Below are 15,111 nucleotides of genomic sequence, written 5' to 3'. Positions count from 1 at the left end.
ATTATGATTTGATATATATAGGTTAAACCTATAACTCACCAACATTTTTGTTGACGTTTTAAGCATGTTTATTCTCAGGTGATTATTAAGAGCTTCCGCTGTCGCATACTTAAATAAGGACGAGATTTGGAGTCCATGCTTGTATGATATTGTGTAAAAACTGCATTCAAGAAACTTATTTTGTTGTAACATATTTGTATTGTAAACCATTATGTAATGGTCGTGTGTAAACAGGATATTTTAGATTATCATTATTTGATAATCTACGTAAAGCTTTTTAAGCCTTTATTGATGAAATAAAGGTTATGGTTTGTTTTAAAATGAATGCAGTCTTTGAAAAACGTCTCATATAGAGGTCAAAACCTCGCAACGAAATCAATTAATATGGAACGTTTTTAATCAATAAGAACGGGACATTTCAGTTGGTATCCGAGCGTTGGTCTTAGAGAACCAGAAAATTTGCATTAGTGTGTCTTATCGAGTTTGTTAGGATGCATTAGTGAGTCTGGACTTCGACCGTGTTTTCTTTAAAAATGATTGCTTAACATTTTTGTTGGAAACTATATATTTTTAACATATGAATATTATGTGATATATTAATCTCTTAACGTGTTTGATATTATGTGATAGATGTCTACCTCTAGAACAAGTCCCATTGACTCACCTAATAATAATGAAGAGTCAAATGTAAATTGGAATGATTTGTGGACTGATTCACAAGTTCCCGAAGAGGAACCGGAAGAAGAGTCGGAACCGGAAGAATAATCAGAACCGGAAGAAGAATCGGAACCGGATGAAGAAATAGAACCGGTGGGGGAAATAATAAAACGGTTAAGTAAAAGAAAATCCTCAACCAACCGACCAAAGTTAATTATGGTCAATGGTGTTTCCGCCAAGGAAGCAAAATATTGGGAGGATTACCAATTCTCCGATGAATCGGATTCCGACGAGAATTCCGATGATGTTATAGAAATTACCTCAACTGAATTTAAAAAGGCAAAAGAAAATAATAAGGGAAAGGGCATAAAAATAGAGAAATCTAATTCCAACCCCGATGAACTTTATATGTATCGTCAACCCCCGAAGTCCTTAAGTTGTAACAATGACCCGGGAACCTCTAAACCACCAGGTTTTTCTAAACCAATGTGGACAACGACGGCTCGTATTAGGGGAACATCATATATCCCTAGAAACTTGGCAAAACGAACCAAAACCGAAGAAGAAGAAACGAGCGAGTCGGAATAAGATAGTTGTATTCGTGTGGTGTAATATATGTAATATAGTGTTCTTATGCTTTATGATATATGTAAAAATTGCTTGTATTAATAAGTATTTTTTTATGAATCTAACTCTTGTCTATTTTACAGTTTAAAAACACAAAATGGATAGACAACCCAATATTTTAAGAGACCTACCCGGAGACATGATTGATGAAATCTTGTCTAGAGTCGGCCAGAATTCTTCGGCACAACTATTTAAGGCGAGATCAGTTTGTAAGACATTCGAAGAACGTTCCAAGAATGTCTTGGTTTATAAGAGACTTTCATTTGAAAGATGGGGGATATCACATTGGGAAACCCATAAGTTACGATGTGTTTACTTTGACGCATATATTGCGGGGAACCCAAATGCTATTTTACGCAACGGGTTAAGAAATTATTTTGACTCAATATATCCGAATATTGGACTTCGTGATTTAGAAAAAGCGGCTAACATGCAACATAAAGAAGCATGTTATGCTTACGGATTAGTAATGTTCGCTTCTCACCAAAGTGAGAACAAGAACATCGGGCTACAACTATTAAACAAAACGTTTCCACAAGTGACGGAGTCGGTAATTGGGGTAAGAAATGAGGTTTTTAGATTATTACGGGACTGTTGGACATTACGTAACCCTCGTCCCTTTGATGACGTTACAACACGCTGTCTTATCAACGGCCATAACGGTTATGTTGCACAAGACCAAGGATGGGAAGTAGTCCTAGTAAAACCAGAATGCATGACTTGTTTCTGGACGTATGAATTACGTGTCTTTATTGCCTTTGCTGAACGACTTGTGTACTAGCTAGAATTGTCTTCACAACTATCTTGTATCAAAGTTATTGTGTGCTATATTTCATGCTTTATGTAAAATAAGCGGTATTGTAAGTTTGTAAAATATTGTATAAAAGTTTGAACGCGAAATATTATTATAATCAGTTTTTCATATAGAATTGTAGTAGTTGAATTGTATATTAGCTACTAAGTATGAACTTAACGGGTAGGTACTACCCGAATTTAAACTTATAAAACGCTAATATGAAGAAAAAGCTTTTATAAATGAGTTCATATTATGCTACGAAATACTATTAACTACTCTTAATATTCTGTATGATTAACTTGTTCCATTTAACTATTTTGAAGGAAATGGCACCGACTACTCGACACACCGTGAATATGAATGAAGAGGAATTCCGTACTTTTCTAGCTTCAAACATAGCCGCAGTACAGGCTGCGCTACATACCAACAATAACCTTGGATCTAGCAGTACAGGAAATCGTGTAGGATGCACCTACAAAGAATTCACTGCCTGCAAACCTTTGGAATTTGATGGAACCGAAGGACCGATCGGATTGAAACGGTGGACCGAGAAGGTTGAATCGGTGTTTGCCATAAGTAAGTGTACTGAAGAGGACAAAGTGAAGTACGCTACGCATACCTTCACAGGTTCTGCGTTAACATGGTGGAATACCTATCTAGAGCAAGTGGGACAAGATGATGCGTACGCACTACCGTGGTCAGCATTCAAGCACTTGATGAACGAGAAGTACCGTCCCAGAACCGAGGTCAATAAGCTCAAGACAGAACTTAGAGGGTTACGAACCCAAGGATTTGATATTACCACGTACGAAAGACGATTCACAGAATTGTGCCTATTGTGTCCGGGAGCATTCGAAGATGAGGAAGAGAAGATCGACGCGTTTGTGAAAGGATTACCGGAAAGAATCCAAGAAGATATAAGTTCACACGAGCCCGCCTCCATACAACAGGCATGTAGAATGGCTCACAAACTAGTGAACCAGATTGAAGAAAGAATTAAAGAACAGACTGCTGAAGAGGCCAATGTGAAGCAAGTCAAAAGAAAGTGGGAGGAAAACGGTGATAAGAATCACCAATACAACAACAACAGCAATTACAACAATAATCGCAACAATTATCCCAACAATCGCAACATCAATCGCAACTACAACAAACGGCCCAACAACAACAACAACAACAACAACAACAACAATCAGAAGCAACTATGCCAAAGGTGTGAAAAGAATCACTCGGGGTTCTGCACCAAATTTTGCAACAAGTGTAAAAGAAATGGTCATAGCGCGGCGAAGTGTGAGGTCTACGGACCAGGGGTTAATAGAACGAAAGGAACAAATGGTGTCGGAACGAGTAATGGCGGAGCAAGTAGTGTCGGAGCAAGTTATGCCAATGTAGTTTGTTATAAATGTGGAAAACCAGGCCACATTATTAGAAATTGCCCGAACCAGGAGAACACGAATGGACAAGGCCGTGGAAGAGTTTTCAATATTAATGCGGTAGAGGCACAGGAAGACCCGGAGCTTGTTACGGGTACGTTTCTTATTGACAATAAATCTGCTTACGTTTTATTTGATTCGGGTGCGGATAGAAGCTATATGAGTAGAGATTTTTGTGCTAAATTAAGTTGTCCATTGACGCCTTTGGATAGTAAATTTTTACTCGAATTAGCAAATGGTAAATTAATTTCAGCAGATAATATATGTCGGAATCGAGAAATTAAACTGGTTAGCGAAACATTTAAGATTGATTTGATACCAGTAGAGTTAGGGAGTTTTGATGTGATAATCGGTATGGACTGGTTGAAAGAAGTGAAAGCAGAGATCGTTTGTTACAAAAATGCAATTCGCATTATACGAGAAAAAGGAAAACCCTTAATGGTGTACGGAGAAAAGGGCAACACGAAGCTACATCTTATTAGTAATTTGAAGGCACAAAAACTAATAAGAAAAGGTTGCTATGCTGTTCTAGCACACGTCGAGAAAGTACAAACTGAAGAAAAGAGCATCAATGATGTTCCCATTGCAAAAGAATTTCCCGATGTATTTCCGAAAGAATTACCGGGATTACCCCCACATCGATCCGTTGAATTTCAAATAGATCTTGTACCAGGAGCTGCACAAATAGCTCGTGCTCCTTACAGACTCGCACCCAGCGAGATGAAAGAACTGCAAAGCCAATTACAAGAACTTTTAGAGCGTGGTTTCATTCGACCAAGCACATCACCGTGGGGAGCTCCTGTTTTGTTTGTCAAGAAGAAAGATGGTACATTCAGGTTGTGTATCGACTACCGAGAGTTGAACAAACTTACCATCAAGAACCGCTACCCACTACCGAGAATCGACGACTTATTTGATCAACTACAAGGCTCGTCTGTTTATTCAAAGATTGACTTACGTTCCGGGTATCATCAAATGCGGGTGAAAGAAGATGATATTCCAAAGACTGCTTTCAGAACACGTTACGGTCATTACGAGTTTATGGTCATGCCGTTTGGTTTAACTAATGCACCAGCTGTGTTCATGGACCTTATGAACCGAGTGTGTGGACCATACCTTGACAAGTTTGTCATTGTTTTCATTGATGACATACTTATTTACTCAAAGAATGACCAAGAACACGGTGAACATTTGAGAAAGGTATTAGAAGTATTGAGGAAGGAAGAATTGTACGCTAAGTTTTCAAAGTGTGCATTTTGGTTGGAAGAAGTTCAATTCCTCGGTCACATAGTGAACAAAGAAGGTATTAAGGTGGATCCGGCAAAGATAGAAACTGTTGAAAAGTGGGAAACCCCGAAAACTCCGAAACACATACGCCAGTTTTTAGGACTAGCTGGTTACTACAGAAGGTTCATCCAAGACTTTTCCAGAATAGCAAAACCCTTGACTGCATTAACGCATAAAGGGAAGAAATTTGAATGGAATGATGAACAAGAGAAAGCGTTTCAGTTATTGAAGAAAAAGCTAACTACGGCACCTATATTGTCATTGCCTGAAGGGAATGATGATTTTGTGATTTATTGTGACGCATCAAAGCAAGGTCTCGGTTGTGTATTAATGCAACGAACGAAGGTGATTGCTTATGCGTCTAGACAATTGAAGATTCATGAACAAAATTATACGACGCATGATTTGGAATTAGGCGCGGTTGTTTTTGCATTAAAGACTTGGAGGCACTACTTATATGGGGTCAAAAGTATTATATATACCGACCACAAAAGTCTTCAACACATATTTAATCAGAAACAACTGAATATGAGGCAGCGTAGGTGGATTGAATTATTGAATGATTACGACTTTGAGATTCGTTACCACCCGGGGAAGGCAAATGTGGTAGCCGATGCCTTGAGCAGGAAGGACAGAGAACCCATTCGAGTAAAATCTATGAATATAATGATTCATAATAACATTACTACTCAAATAAAGGAGGCGCAACAAGGAGTTTTAAAAGAGGGAAATTTAAAGGATGAAATACCCAAAGGATCGGAGAAGCATCTTAATATTCGGGAAGACGGAACCCGGTATAGGGCTGAAAGGATTTGGGTACCAAAATTTGGAGATATGAGAGAAATGGTACTTAGAGAAGCTCATAAAACCAGATACTCAATACATCCTGGAACGGGGAAGATGTACAAGGATCTCAAGAAACATTTTTGGTGGCCGGGTATGAAAGCCGATGTTGCTAAATACGTAGGAGAATGTTTGACGTGTTCTAAGGTCAAAGCTGAGCATCAGAAACCATCAGGTCTACTTCAACAACCCGAAATCCCGGAATGGAAATGGGAAAACATTACCATGGATTTCATCACTAAATTGCCAAGGACTGCAAGTGGTTTTGATACTATTTGGGTAATAGTTGATCGTCTCACCAAATCAGCACACTTCCTACCAATAAGAGAAGATGACAAGATGGAGAAGTTAGCACGACTGTATTTGAAGGAAGTCGTCTCCAGACATGGAATACCAATCTCTATTATCTCTGATAGGGATGGCAGATTTATTTCAAGATTTTGGCAGACATTACAGCAAGCATTAGGAACTCGTCTAGACATGAGTACTGCCTATCATCCACAAACTGATGGGCAGAGCGAAAGGACGATACAAACGCTTGAAGACATGCTACGAGCATGTGTTATTGATTTCGGAAACAGTTGGGATCGACATCTACCGTTAGCAGAATTTTCCTACAACAACAGCTACCATTCAAGCATTGAGATGGCGCCGTTTGAAGCACTTTATGGTAGAAAGTGCAGGTCTCCGATTTGTTGGAGTGAAGTGGGGGATAGACAGATTACGGGTCCGGAGATTATACAAGAAACTACCGAGAAGATCATCCAAATTCAACAACGGTTGAAAACCGCCCAAAGTCGACAAAAGAGCTACGCTGACATTAAAAGAAAAGATATAGAATTTGAAATTGGAGAGATGGTCATGCTAAAAGTTGCACCTTGGAAAGGCGTTGTTCGATTTGGTAAACGAGGAAAATTAAATCCAAGGTATATTGGACCATTCAAGATTATTGATCGTGTTGGACCAGTAGCTTACCGACTAGAGTTACCTCAACAACTCGCGGCTGTACATAACACTTTCCACGTCTCGAATTTAAAGAAATGTTTTGCTAAAGAAGATCTCACTATTCCGTTAGATGAAATCCAAATCAACGAAAAACTTCAATTCATCGAAGAACCCGTCGAAATAATGGATCGTGAGGTTAAAAGACTTAAGCAAAACAAGATACCAATTGTTAAGGTTCGATGGAATGCTCGTAGAGGACCCGAGTTCACCTGGGAGCGTGAAGATCAGATGAAGAAGAAATACCCGCATCTATTTCCAGAAGATTCGTCAACACCTTCAACAGCTTAAAATTTCGGGACGAAATTTATTTAACGGGTAGGTACTGTAGTGACCCGAACTTTTCCATGTTTATATATATTAATTGAGATTGATGTTTACATGATTAAATGTTTCCAACATGTTAAGCAATCAAACTTGTTAAGACTTGATTAATTGAAATAGGTTTCATATAGACGATTGACCACCCAAGTTGACCGGTGATTCACGAACGTTAAAACTTGTAAAAAACTATATGATGACATATATATGGTTATATATATAGTTAACATGATATTATGATAAGTAAACATATCATTAATTATATTAACAATGAACTACATATGTAAAAACAAGACTACTAACTTAATGATTTTGAAAGGAGACATATATGTAACGTTTATCGTTGTAACGACATTTAATGTATATATATCATATTAAGAGATATTCGTACATCATAATATCATGATAATATAATAATTTAAAATCTCTTTTGTTATTATAAACATTGGGTTAACAACATTTAACAAGATCATTAACCTAAAGGTTTCAAAACAACACTTACATGTAACGACTAACGATGACTTAACGACTCAGTTAAAATGTATATGCATGTAGTGTTTTAATATGTATTTATACACTTTTGAAAGACTTAAATACACTTATCAAAATACTTCTACTTAACAAAAATGCTTACAATTACATTCTCGTTCAGTTTCATCAACAATTCTACTCGTATGCACCCGTATTCGTACTCGTACAATACACAGCTTTTAGATGTATGTACTATTGGTATATACACTCCAATGATCAGCTCTTAGCAGCCCATGTGAGTCACCTAACACATGTGGGAACCATCATTTGGCAACTAGCATGAAATATCTCATAAGATTACAAAAATATGAGTAATCATTCATGACTTATTTACATGAAAACAAAATTACATATCCTTTATATCTAATCCATACACCAACGACCAAAAACACCTACAAACACTTTCATTCTTCAATTTTCTTCATCTAATTGAATTCTCTCAAGTTCTATCTTCAAGTTCTAAGTGTTCTTCATAAATTCCAAAAGTTCTAGTTTCATAAAATCAAGAATACTTTCAAGTTTGCTAGCTCACTTCCAATCTTGTAAGGTGATCATCCAACCTCAAGAAATCTTTGTTTCTTACAGTAGGTTATCATTCTAATACAAGGTAATAATCATATTCAAACTTTGGTTCAATTTCTATAACTATAACAATCTTATTTCAAGTGATGATCTTACTTGAACTTGTTTTCGTGTCATGATTTTGCTTCAAGAACTTTGAGCCATCCAAGGATCCATTGAAGCTAGATCCATTTTTCTCTTTTCCAGTAGGTTCATCCAAGGAACTTAAGGTAGTAATGATGTTCATAACATCATTCGATTCATATATATAAAGCTATCTTATTCGAAGGTTTAAACTTGTAATCACTAGAACATAGTTTAGTTAATTCTAAACTTGTTCGCAAACAAAAGTTAATCCTTCTAACTTGACTTTTAAAATCAACTAAACACATGTTCTATATCTATATGATATGCTAACTTAATGATTTAAAACCTGGAAACACGAAAAACACCGTAAAACCGGATTTACGCCGTCGTAGTAACACCGCGGGCTGTTTTGGGTTAGTTAATTAAAAACTATGATAAACTTTGATTTAAAAGTTGTTATTCTGAGAAAATGATTTTTATTATTAACATGAAACTATATCCAAAAATTATGGTTAAACTCAAAGTGGAAGTATGTTTTCTAAAATGGTCATCTAGACGTCGTTCTTTCGACTGAAATGACTACCTTTACAAAAACGACTTGTAACTTATTTTTCCGACTAGAAACCTATATTTTTTTTGTTTAGATTCATAAAATAGAGTTCAATATGAAACCATAGCAATTTGATTCACTCAAAACGGATTTAAAATGAAGAAGTTATGGGTAAAACAAGATTGGATAATTTTTCTCATTTTAGCTACGTGAAAATTGGTAACAAATCTATTCCAACCATAACTTAATCAACTTGTATTATATATTATGTAATCTTGAGATACCATAGACACGTATACAATGTTTCGACCTATCATGTCGACACATCTATATATATTTCGGAACAACCATAGACACTCTATATGTGAATGTTGGAGTTAGCTATACAGGGTTGAGGTTGATTCCAAAATATATATAGTTTGAGTTGTGATCAATACTGAGATACGTATACACTGGGTCGTGGATTGATTCAAGATAATATTTATCGATTTATTTCTGTACATCTAACTGTGGACAACTAGTTGTAGGTTACTAACGAGGACAGCTGACTTAATAAACTTAAAACATCAAAATATATTAAAAGTGTTGTAAATATATTTTGAACATACTTTGATATATATGTATATATTGTTATAGGTTCGTGAATCAACCAGTGGCCAAGTCTTACTTCCCGACGAAGTAAAAATCTGTGAAAGTGAGTTATAGTCCCATTTTTAAAATCTAATATTTTTGGGATGAGAATACATGCAGGTTTTATAAATGATTTACAAAATAGACACAAGTACGTGAAACTACATTCTATGGTTGAATTATCGAAATCGAATATGCCCCTTTTTATTAAGTCTGGTAATCTATGAATTAGGGAACAGACACCCTAATTGACGCGAATCCTAAAGATAGATCTATTGGGCCTAACAAACCCCATCCAAAGTACCGGATGCTTTAGTACTTCGAAATTTATATCATATCCGAAGGGTGTCCCGGAATGATGGGGATATTCTTATATATGCATCTTGTTAATGTCGGTTACCAGGTGTTCACCATATGAATGATTTTTATCTCTATGTATGGGATGTGTATTGAAATATGAAATCTTGTGGTCTATTATTATGATTTGATATATATAGGTTAAACCTATAACTCACCAACATTTTTGTTGACGTTTTAAGCATGTTTATTCTCAGGTGATTATTAAGAGCTTCCGCTGTCGCATACTTAAATAAGGACGAGATTTGGAGTCCATGCTTGTATGATATTGTGTAAAAACTGCATTCAAGAAACTTATTTTGTTGTAACATATTTGTATTGTAAACCATTATGTAATGGTCGTGTGTAAACAGGATATTTTAGATTATCATTATTTGATAATCTACGTAAAGCTTTTTAAGCCTTTATTGATGAAATAAAGGTTATGGTTTGTTTTAAAATGAATGCAGTCTTTGAAAAACGTCTCATATAGAGGTCAAAACCTCGCAACGAAATCAATTAATATGGAACGTTTTTAATCAATAAGAACGGGACATTTCAGGTGCGACCTTTTAAATTATCATTTATGATATCCTGACCACTATTTTACCGAACGGTTCTCAATTTTAGAAGATAAAACATTTAAAGATCCGTAAATATATGACGATGTTTTGAACTTGTTCTGCGTATTTGTTTCGGGTAATGATAAATGAAATACACCTTTCGATATATCCATCATAAAAATGTAATTACATATTGTAAAATAAAACATGTTAATGTATATTTGTAACGGATACATCCAAAAGTAGACTAAATTACCAAAATTGTCAATGTGTTTGTCAGTTTTAGTCCATATTTTTACAAAGTTGCAGTTTTCATCCTTAAATGCATAAAAACGTCTCAAAGTAGTTCCTCATACTAACTTTTGTTAACTATCCATTAAGTATACAACATGTGATCTACACGTGACCATTCACCCTTTATTTTAAACGATTACCACCTACAAATTGACATAAACCCTAATCGATTTCACATACTAAAGCATCAAATTCAAGCAATTCAAACTCACATCTAATTCCATGAGTGTCTATTGTGTTTGTGGAAATCACTCGGGTATCGAATTTCAAGGACATCAAAGAACTTCGACAAAAGGTTTTACTGCTGTGTTGGAAGTGTAATTTACGTAAAATTGGAGTTGTCAATATATCTCGTTTGTAATTTAATTTTTTTTTTTTTTAAACAAATGGAATTTACTTACTGTAAACATCTGCAACGTTGTAGTAACACGGTTATGGTCTCTTTGTCCATCCAGGTTCGCCATCCATTATAAATAAATCGCCTTTTCCTTATGAAGTTCTTAATGTTTTGCAAGTTTCAAGTTTGTTGAGATATCGTAGAGATTATAGGGATAGGAATATGGATCGTTTATTTCAGCAGGAGATGAAAACAATCTGGACCGTCCATATCGACCTCCTCAAAATTTACAACATCATCTAACATTATTCTAAACCAAGTTCCCAAACTTCTTTTTCCTTTCTCTCTCTTTCGCCGAACACTACAACACAAGTCAGGTCTTCCTATTCCCGATCTACTTTTTTCGCAGGTATAATTCGCTATTTATAAATATTCCTTACATAATTCCGTACGTATATGCAGTGGTACCAGTTACTGAATCTGATATGTTTTCAAACAGTTTTGTAATTGAGTGTTAAAAGATCGAATAGGAAGATGTTTGGAAGAGCGCAGAAAAAGAGCGGTAATACGAAATATTACGAGATCCTCGGTGTCCCTAATAGTGCTTCACAAGATGATTTAAAAGAAGCTTATCGGAAAGCTGCTAATAAAAATCATCCTAAAAAGGGTGGCGACCCTGAGAAGGTACTAACCCTAACCCTAACCCTAATTTTATCAATTATTTTACAAAACAGATTTCTTTGCTAGAATTAAGATGCTACTTGATTAATAATGTTGTATTGATGTATTATTGATGTACGTGTTGTCAGTATCAAGATGATGATTTGTCTTATGTTTGTAAGTTGGTGTCTATAATCTAGTTCAAGGAGATTGCCCAAGCATATGAGGTTTTTGAGTGACCCAGAGAAGGGTGAGATATATGATCAGTATGGTGAGGATGCCTTGAAAGAAGGAATGGGTGGTGGAGGTAAGGAACTTATATCAAAAATCAAAGCTTTTAACCATGCCTAATACCCCTGTTTTTTTTTTTTTTTAAGCTCCAAGGAAAGCTAAGACAATAACAAATATAGTAACTAGCTATCTGAATACAAATATTGCACCAGAATTATGCATGTGGTAATCACTGCCCAAGACAGAATATGCAACCAAATAAAACTTCTAAATTGGCTTGGGCAACCACTTTTTCTTTAAGGTCTCAATTTGGAATTCCTGCTTATGAAGCTTAGACGAACATAGTTCTAACCTTCGTTGCATTTCTATCTGTTCATCCGCTCTTACCTCATTGTTGCCTTCATCCACTTTTACCTCATTGTTGCCTTCATCCGCTTTTACCTCATTGTCGCCTTCATCTGCTATTACCTCATTGTCAAACACATTTATCTTATTAATTTGATATTGCATAATTTAACATCACACTCACAATTGTACACAATCGCTTTAATTTCCTCATCACACTTCAATTTCTCAGCCTCCTTATTAAGCATATTTAATTTTTCCAACTTCTCTTCATATGACTTCAACCTTCTCAAAGCCCGTACGTTACAATTTTCTAGTTCAGCTTCCATTTTTGATATAAGTTCCTTAATATCTTCATAAAAAATTTCTTTTTCTTCGGGAGAACGAGCCATATTCTAATCGATCTTAGGTAGGTCTTCCATTATTTAATTTGTATAGCAACCTGAAAGGATAAAAACTTTTAATCTCCGCTAAATATATACATCCATAACAAACTAAAGAACTTTTTACATGTAATGTGATCCATTAATTAATAAATTAAAAATAATCTCGTTACTTATGCACAATTTTTACCTTAGCAAGTGTTTTTAACACAAATGCTAAGAAGTAGATAGGTAACAAGGTTATTTTAAATTTATTAATTTATGGATCACATTACATGTAAAAAGTTGTTTAGTTTGTTATGGATGTATATATTTAGCGGAGATTAAAAGTTTTGATCCTTTCAGGTTGCCATACAAATGAAATAATGGAAGACCTACCTAAGATCGATTGGAATATGGCTCGTTCTCTTGAAGAAAAAGAAATTTTTATGAAGATATTCAGGAACTTACATCAAAAATGGAAAAGCTGAACTAGAAGATTGTAACGTTCGGGCTTTTAGAAGGTCGAAGTCATATGAAGAAAAGTTAGAAAAATTAAATATGCTTAATGAGGAGGCTGAGAAATTGAAGTGTGATGAGGAAATTAAAGCGATTGTGTACAGTTGTGAGTGTGATGTTAAAATTATGCAATATCAAATTAATAAGATGAATGTGTTCGACAATGAAGCAATAGCGGATGAAGGCGACAATGAGGCAAGAGCGGATGAAGGCGACAATGAAGTAAGAGCGGATGAAGACGACAATGAGGTAAGAGCGGATGAAGACGACAGAAATGCAACGAAGGTTAGAACTTCGTTCGTCTCAGCTTCATAAGCAGGAATTCTAAATTGAGACCTTAAAGAAAAAGTGGTTGCCCAAGCCAATCTAGAAGTTTTATTTGGTTGCATATTCTGTCTTGGCAGTGATTATCACATGCAATATTTGTATTCAGATGCTAGTTACTATATTTGTCAGTCTTAGTTTTCCTTGGAGCTTAAAGAGTAAACTGGGTAGTTACCATGTTGATAGGGCTGTTAATTATTGTGGCTTTTTTTTTTTTCAAACTGAGAGTTGATGTTTGGATAACTGCTATCTTGATCTGGTTATTTGTAATCTTGGTGTAAAACATGAAAGTTAAAAAGCTTAGATTTGTGTCAAGATTGTGTGGTTTCTAATGTTTTGGGTCAGAATTACCACATGCAGTCTACTTGGCTGTTGTTTTTCTGGTTGTTTGGTTTCATGAAGAAAGCCATGCTAAAACTGTTGTTGTTTGGAGATATGTTGCATTGTGGGACATAAGGCTTCCATATGTGAACAATAATAATACAGAAGTCCATGCTAAACTAATTACGGATTATAAAGTCATTTATCTTTTTTTCCAATTAAAAAGAAGTGTACCTCTCGCTAAGTGCAAGTACTATAATTGTATGTGGATTGTAGATGAGAATAATATAAAATATACCTTTTTACGGAAATAAGATCAAACTAGATTTAGGTTACCGGTGCTTCGCGGCGGGCAATTTGTGACTCATTTAAACCTTTTTATATAACATATTGTATAAATGAGCATTACGTTTATCACAGTTTGTCAATCTGCAACAATATGTAATGAGAGGTATCTTTCAATGAGCATTACGTTTATCACAGTTTGTCAATCTGCAACTATATGTAAAGGAAAATGTTTGGGAAAATTATAGGATGAAGGAAACAAACCAATTTAGAAGTTTTGTGCGAATGAAGTTTACTATGGTATTCAGTGTAGTATAATGTCTTCAGAAAGTTTCTAAAATAACAAAATTGACATACTGTAGTTGCATGCATTAATTATACATATATAGAATTACTCTTTCAAAAGTTCGGGCGACTTCCAACCCTTTTGACCCATTTCCCCAGCAGTAGCATTCAGCAAGCAAAAGAATAATATTACATCAATTAATGGATAGAGTTTTAAATGCTACAGTTGCAACAAAAGGGTATTAAAGAGATGAGGAGAGCTAAACAAATGGTTCTCAATTTTACCTAAATCTTTTGATTGTACAAGATGAACAACTATAAACGTATCTTAGTTTTAGGACAACGGTAACGTTGATGAATGCATATCATTTACTAAAATTACTAATATGTGATCAAAAAATAGTAAGATATGTTGGTCCTCACTTTTTGATAAAAACATCTTATGTTCACATTTGACCTTTCACAACCCTTTAACCCATTCAATCAGCTGCTTGCCACAATTAACTAGTACGTATGAAAAATGCCAATTATCAATCAACTAATATGAATTAATATCACATTGTTTTCCCAACCAAACTGGCACCTTCAAAGCATGAGGCAGGACATCGAACAATAACATATTCCGATCAAAAAATAAGAGTCCTTAGGTACTAAAATTTACATTTTTTATTCAAAACATGTTTAAAAAGTGGAATTTTAACGATTTCGTTTTTAGTGTTCATAATTTATAGAGACAAATCTAAATACCAAAAGCAGCAGTCAGGAATGGTAAAAACAGTCCGGAACAGTGACGACAGGAGACATTTAAAGTATATAATTAACAATATTTAAGTTTAACAATTTAATAAGTTGTTTGTGTTGTTAGTTTGTTACCTGATTCTGCAGTTGAGGGCCAACTTTCAAGCGAGAAGTGATTCTTCGTGA

At 35.1% G+C, this 15,111-nt stretch overlaps 1 long non-coding RNA gene across 2 annotated transcripts; it reads left to right on the top strand.

Moving 5' to 3' along the window:
* The first annotated feature begins 11,170 nt into the window (after positions 1-11,170).
* On the top strand, positions 11,171-14,052 carry LOC139895848 (uncharacterized). 2 transcript variants are annotated; one of them, XR_011776050.1, is made up of 3 exons: positions 11,171-11,264; positions 11,355-11,539; positions 11,716-14,052. It is a non-coding gene; the product is annotated as an uncharacterized lncRNA (long non-coding RNA). The 2 variants fall into 2 exon arrangements; XR_011776049.1 differs by having other exon boundaries at positions 11,665-14,052.
* Positions 14,053-15,111: the final 1,059 nt, after the last annotated feature.

The sequence above is a fragment of the Rutidosis leptorrhynchoides genome, chromosome 3 (genome assembly GCF_046630445.1).
Source record: "Rutidosis leptorrhynchoides isolate AG116_Rl617_1_P2 chromosome 3, CSIRO_AGI_Rlap_v1, whole genome shotgun sequence".
Classification (NCBI taxonomy): domain Eukaryota; kingdom Viridiplantae; phylum Streptophyta; class Magnoliopsida; order Asterales; family Asteraceae; genus Rutidosis; species Rutidosis leptorrhynchoides.
This window is presented reverse-complemented; position numbering and strand designations above follow the sequence as displayed.